Here is a 6,212-nt window from a genome sequence, read left to right as displayed (position 1 = left end):
TGCACATGATCACCTCGCTGCGATTGACTCCATTCTTTCCATGGTTAACACTGGATCATTTTCTCTATCAAATTCTTGAAAGATTCGCCCTTCCCACAGGTTTAGCCATTGACTTCAACAAAAATGACTTTACATCCATTCAGACACAAATATTTCCCCTACCATTGTCTCTGCTATGAAGTGCACACAACAAATCTTCCCACTAATCTACTAAGGCTTGCCACTGTCTCTTTGTCTCCCCACCAAAATGCTAAGTACTACCTTTGACCCAATCATAGATTGTTTCAGAACTTGTTTTATTCGGTTGGGCTGTCGGGTTCCCTCCGAGAGGGGCTCATCTTACTACTTTATTATATCTTCTGTTCTTACTTCGCTTGTAATCTAGTTTATGTCAGTCTTTCGTCTACCAAAATAAGTCTTTTAAAAATTAGACGCTATTCCTAGAGATTTCTTATGGTCTAACAAGGACTTGTGCACTGGTCCTTAAATGTCTTATGGCTTGGAATAATGTTTGCAAACTTAAGAAAAATGGTGCCACTCAAACTACTCCCATAACATTTCTCAAAGAACATAGAACCCAACTTATATCTGGAAAGTGATCAACCAACAACTACCCACCCTCATTGAGTGTACCTTTGTCCTAACAAATGATGGTTTCTCTACTTTTTTTGGTTAGACACTTGGCTTCAAGAAATTATGGGATTCAAGAAATTCTTTCGTCTTCCGTGTTCAATTCCATACGTCCAAGACCACCATTAGAAACACCGTGTTCGACTTATCACTGTGCATATTCAGATTTATCAAAATTACTATGCATGACGCCCCTACATCATAGAGTAATAACAGACTATGTGTTTTCTTAATATATTCAGGTGAGGAAGCTCTCCTCCCCGGTAACTGTTAATTGTTTTGTTTCCCATGTAAATAATTGTAGTGTACATTTCACTGGAGAACTTCCACTTACATGTGAAAAGAACAAAAGTAGATTTTGATATAGAAAAAAAGACACAAGACTCGTGATGCATATGAAAATTTGGAGAAATCAATGGATCTTCCACTTGCTATGCACAAGAACGCCAACAAAGAAGGAAAACTGATCGGTGGTATCATGATGGGACTTACTTGGTACTCCGCTCCTACATGTAAGATATGCTTTAAAGTGAAACTACAAAAGATATAATCACACCATCATGGCCGATGCAATCTTCCGGGCATGTGATATATCAATTGTACATGTCCCCTCCTTGTTGTCTCCTTACTTGGTCTAGCAATATAAATTGCGACTTTGCTAGGCACAACGTTCCTTGTAGCATGTAGCATCAACCACTTTTTTTCCTCAAGGGAAAAAAAACTAGCACCAACTACTCCATGGGACGAAAGACGAAACTTAGTAAGACAAAGCATCTAGTTGCTTCCATCCCATAAGAAAACACATTGTTATTCATGTTTGCTTGTTACCGCCATAGTTTCTATTTGTCATGGTAAAACATCAGATAGATCACAGTATTCAGATGTATCGGGTAGGCGAGGGAATTGGAGACATCGGGAGAGAGGCAATCATTTCTCGATGAATCCGACAACCTAATACCGTCTCCAGTTCTCTAGGTAGTACAGCAAACATGGCTCCTAGTAGCACTAGGTATACAACCATTTCTTGAAAGACGATAGGGCCATGAACTTAATTGGCAAGGTCAATCAGCTCCCGACGACGCACACCGCCTTGCGGTGCATTAAGAGCCATTGCTCAATCATCTGCACGAAGTTCGGCTCTAGTGTAGCGCTTCACGATTGGTATGGTGAAGCCATTCCTCCTATTCGAGAGATTGTGCCCGTAACTTTCAGAACAATATCGTGCAGGGTGAGCAGTAGTTTCTGAAATTTAGAAAACATGAATTCCCTTTTTTTAAGGAAAAAAACACATGGAGACCTAGGATTCATCTTTTTTAGCCATATAAATCATGTATTCATGCCATGGAGGAATTTTTCACCCTTTTTTTTGGAGCAAAAATGGCATCGTCACACGAGACCCCAGGCCCAGAATCAACAAAGCCGAAGAGGGCCTATAGAAAAGGAAAAATAAATAAACCCGAACGAATTCGCCAACAACCCCCCAAAGCCGCAAGCGAGAGAGAGGAAGGAAGAAAAAAAATGGCATCGTCGGCCCGCGCCGCCGCCTCCGCCGCGAGATCGGCTCTCCGCCGGGCGCCCCTCGCCGCCTCCTCGTCCTCTTCAGCTGCCGGGATCCTCCACAGGTAGGTTTCTCCTAGGCGGTCCAAGAAATCGATCGACCGATGCGTGGGTGTGTGGGTGGCTGCGGGCGCGTGCTCACGTCGAGTTTCCCTGCAGGTCGGCGGCGGCGGGCCTGGAGACGCGGATGCCCCTGCACAGCGCGGCGTCGGCGGCGCGCCTCGGATCCTGCATCACCCGAGGTAAGCCTGCGCAGGGCCTCCCTTCTTTCCCCCCTCCCGTTCCGCTGGTCGTTAGCTACCATCAGATTGGATCTCGGTTCTCTGTGTGAATGGCTGTGCAGACTGCAGAGTAAAATCTGCGTGATTGATCTTGCTCTGTGAGGTTTCTAGGGTCAGTTAGCATGGCACGAACCGTGTTTATCTCCAATGTTTTCTCAAATTGATTTCCCTAATCCCTACCCAAGAGCAAACACAATTGGCACTACACACTGGATGCATATTGAACTCTGCAGTCTGCACAATTTTGCGTTGGTGATACTGTCTTGCGTGTGGCTTTGTTGTTGAGCTCAACTGCTCATACAACATGTGAACCTAGAAATAAGAGTGTGATTCCTGTTGATTCTGCAGGATAGATGAGCATTTTTGTAAGGAAGTGCACCAGTAGTCTGAGGAGAGTTGACGATAAACACCTGCGAATTCATGAATAACTAAGTAACTGTCATGCTGAACAAACACTTCCTGCTCTAGATTATTAATCTTATTATCCATGAGTATATTATGGCTCCATATTCGGCAACCACATGTCACAAGAACACCTTGAGACTGCTATTCGCTAACTACCTGTTTACTGTTGTTAGTCATTGTTCTATCACAGGCTATTAAACGTTTTCTTGTTTTTAGTGAATTTGGGAGATCTGTATCCACTGTCCTCAACTGAGCCATTGCATTACTTCTTATTCGAGGTTAACAGCCTTATAGTACCTAGATCCATGTGTAAACCATTTGAGTGTCAATGCCAGCGGCTCCGTGAAGATTTGATATTTTGAGGACTTCATAGTAGTAGCTCGTTTATTTTCAGATCTTGTATTTCTTGATCTTCATCACATCTGATCAGTTAAGGAGGCTGTGTAGTAATGGCAATTGAACTTTGATCAGTGTGGTTATCAGAGTTGCACAGTATTCAGATGCTACTAGTTCACTTCGTAGCAAAATGCAGAGAGAATTATGAGTCTTCATTTTGCTGCTAATATTGTACTCCCTCCGTTTGTTTCTATAAGATGTTTCAGACAGCTTGCTTTGTACTGTTTTGAACAGTGTCTGAATGTCTAAAACGTCTTATAAAAGTGAACAGAGGTAGTACCTTGGTTGAAACTTCATACATTTCCATGCCTTTTTTTCTCTCTCTGTGCTCATTGTTGATTAACATTTTCATATTGTATACTCAGATGGCGACAATGCTTTCTCATGGAACTCCAGGCGCATGTTCAGTTCAAATGAGAAACATCTGCCTGCAATATCTGACCCGAAAATTGAGACTGCATTTAAGGATTTGATGGCTGCTAGCTGGAACGAGCTTCCAGGTTCTCTTGTGGAGGAAGCAAAGAAAGCAGTATCTATGGCTACTGATGATAAGGCTGGTCAAGAAGCTTTGGAAAATGTATTTCGTGCAGCTGAAGCATGTGAAGAGTTTAGTGGAGTTTTAGTTACCCTAAGAATGGCTCTTGATGATCTTTGTGGTCTAACGGGCGAGGTCAGTACTTAATCACCTCTCTCCCCTTGTTTATGTATTGCTCTTTGCAGGACTGGGGCTCATTTTTCTGCTTCTGCTTACGTCTTACCAACCCTAATTCCTGCAGAATGTGGGCCCCTTGCCTGGTTACTTAGAAGAAGCTGTGAAATCCGCCTATAGCCGATACATGACATATCTGGAATCTTTTGGTCCTGAAGAGCACTATCTACGGAAAAAGGTGGAGAGCGAGTTGGGGACAAAAATGATTCACCTGAAAATGAGATGCAGTGGCATAGGGTCTGAGTGGGGAAAGGTATGTTTCTATTGAAAGTTACTGGTCCTTGGAATATAGTTTTCTTATACCAGTCTCTATTGTAGAACTCATGTTTGATACATCTTTGTTGTGTGGGTGCTTTGCATGCACTATCATGGTTCATTGATTCTTCTTGTAATGCCGTTTGCTGTAATGTTAGTTCATTGCTTTTTGTGCAAGGTGTTTCTATATATGCGACATTCCACGTTTATTTTTGGATGAATTTGTTTCTTCAATTTCTGTTATCACATTTCTTTACTTATGTGTCAATATTATCATTTTATCCCCTTCTCTGTCCAAGGGGCAAAGTATCGAATATCCCAGGCCAGTCACTTGTTATTGGCTTAGGTTGTATATGAGGGATTGTATTGGTGATATAGACCAGAAAAGACAGCCGTAACTTACAATTGCTATGAACACTTAAACCTTGTCTAACAACCCCATATATTCACAAGTATGATCATGGTCTTGTTCACCTTTATTTTATTCGTAGAAAATAACTAGCTGTGTGTGTTCTTTACCTTTTTTACCAAGTATTATGCACTTATGCTAACTGTACTAGCTATACACCATAGAAAACTTGCTTGGCAAATGCTCCTTGTCTTGTTTGTGAATACAGACAGATAACCCTGATTACGTGTCGCATCATAATGACCAATAACACTTTCTCGCTTTCCTCTTGTTAATGATTTAACCAAAATAAGCGCCTGTTTTGTTACCACCATGGTATGTCTGAGGTTCCATATTTTTTTCTCAGGCTACTAAACAGTTTGGAATTAGTCTACATGTCGAATAGGCGAGATAGGTTGATTTATATTAGTTCAGACTAGTTTGTAGTACTCAAATTGTTAACTAGTTTTTCTTTCCCGCGACTTTCACCAGAAATTCAGAAAACACAACCATTTTCTGGTTTATTCCTGGCCAGGTGTTTTGTAGCGTTCCCCCATATTCTCCCCTGTACCCAGTTACCTCTAGAAACTGGGCAGTACTGGCAGCTCAGCAATAACCATAAGAGTATGGCTGTTCAAACTTGCCTGCTTATTATGGGGTAAAGGCTCTTCTCCAGTGTTACTGTTTTCTTCTCACAGATCGAGTGTTGGTCAAGCCATCGTGAGTTGTTATTGAAACCGGGAGATGCTCAAACAATTGCTTCTTGATATTTTTTTTTGTCTCATTAAAATGTTTCCTGCTGAAAGTGGGTGAGATCCTGCACAAGTATATAAGCATGTGTGGATTAATGTCTTCATGCTGGTGTTCCTGCTCAGTTTCATAGCATGTTTGGATTATGTTGTATTCGGCTGATTTCCTGGTCTGAAGTTAGTAGACATTGCTGCTTGATTCAGTATATTCATGAAGAATTGTTGTTCCTGCAGATCACCCTGATTGGCACCTCAGGGATCTCAGGGTCCTATGTTGAGATGAGGGCATGATGGAACTCTCATATCAGAACCATGGCCAAACACTGATGGTCTGACGGGAAGTTTTGTATCGATATCAGAGCCAGGTGTTCCGTTTTCTTTTATCTTTCCTCTGTAGCTACCATGCCAATAAACAAGGCGATCGTCAAAACATATGTGCACTCACTTAAAGTAGCTATTTGCGCCCCAGATTTTCCTGCTGTAATAAGAACATGTCTGTTGAATTGTTTTGCTGCTCAAAACTATGATGGATGGTCTTTATTGGGCTTTCAGGGTCAGTCTCGTATGTTGAGAAAAAATATACTTGAATAGGATTTGTCTGTTTTTTGCATGGTCTGGCTATGCCCCAGTCGCTTGAAATTTTCATTTTGTCTCAATCGATTCTGAAAAGCAACTTGGGTTTCCACCTTCCAGAAATCAGCTGAGAATTATCACACCGTTTTGTTTTATTGTATCGACCACCGCTTTGAGGGAACGAGGTTGCGCTTGATTTTTCACCTTGCCTTTTCAGTAAACATGTACTGAAACGCTGGTGAAAGCAGGAGCGATATCTGCATCATGCA

General features: G+C 41.8%; 1 pseudogene; it reads left to right on the top strand.

The window, feature by feature from the left end:
- Nucleotides 1–2,096: 2,096 nt before the first annotated feature.
- LOC119328958 lies at nt 2,097–5,980 on the top strand (annotated as a pseudogene).
- The last annotated feature ends 232 nt before the right edge of the window (nt 5,981–6,212 follow it).

Source organism: Triticum dicoccoides, chromosome 7A (genome assembly GCF_002162155.2).
Source record: "Triticum dicoccoides isolate Atlit2015 ecotype Zavitan chromosome 7A, WEW_v2.0, whole genome shotgun sequence".
NCBI classification, from domain to species: domain Eukaryota; kingdom Viridiplantae; phylum Streptophyta; class Magnoliopsida; order Poales; family Poaceae; genus Triticum; species Triticum dicoccoides.
This window is presented reverse-complemented; position numbering and strand designations above follow the sequence as displayed.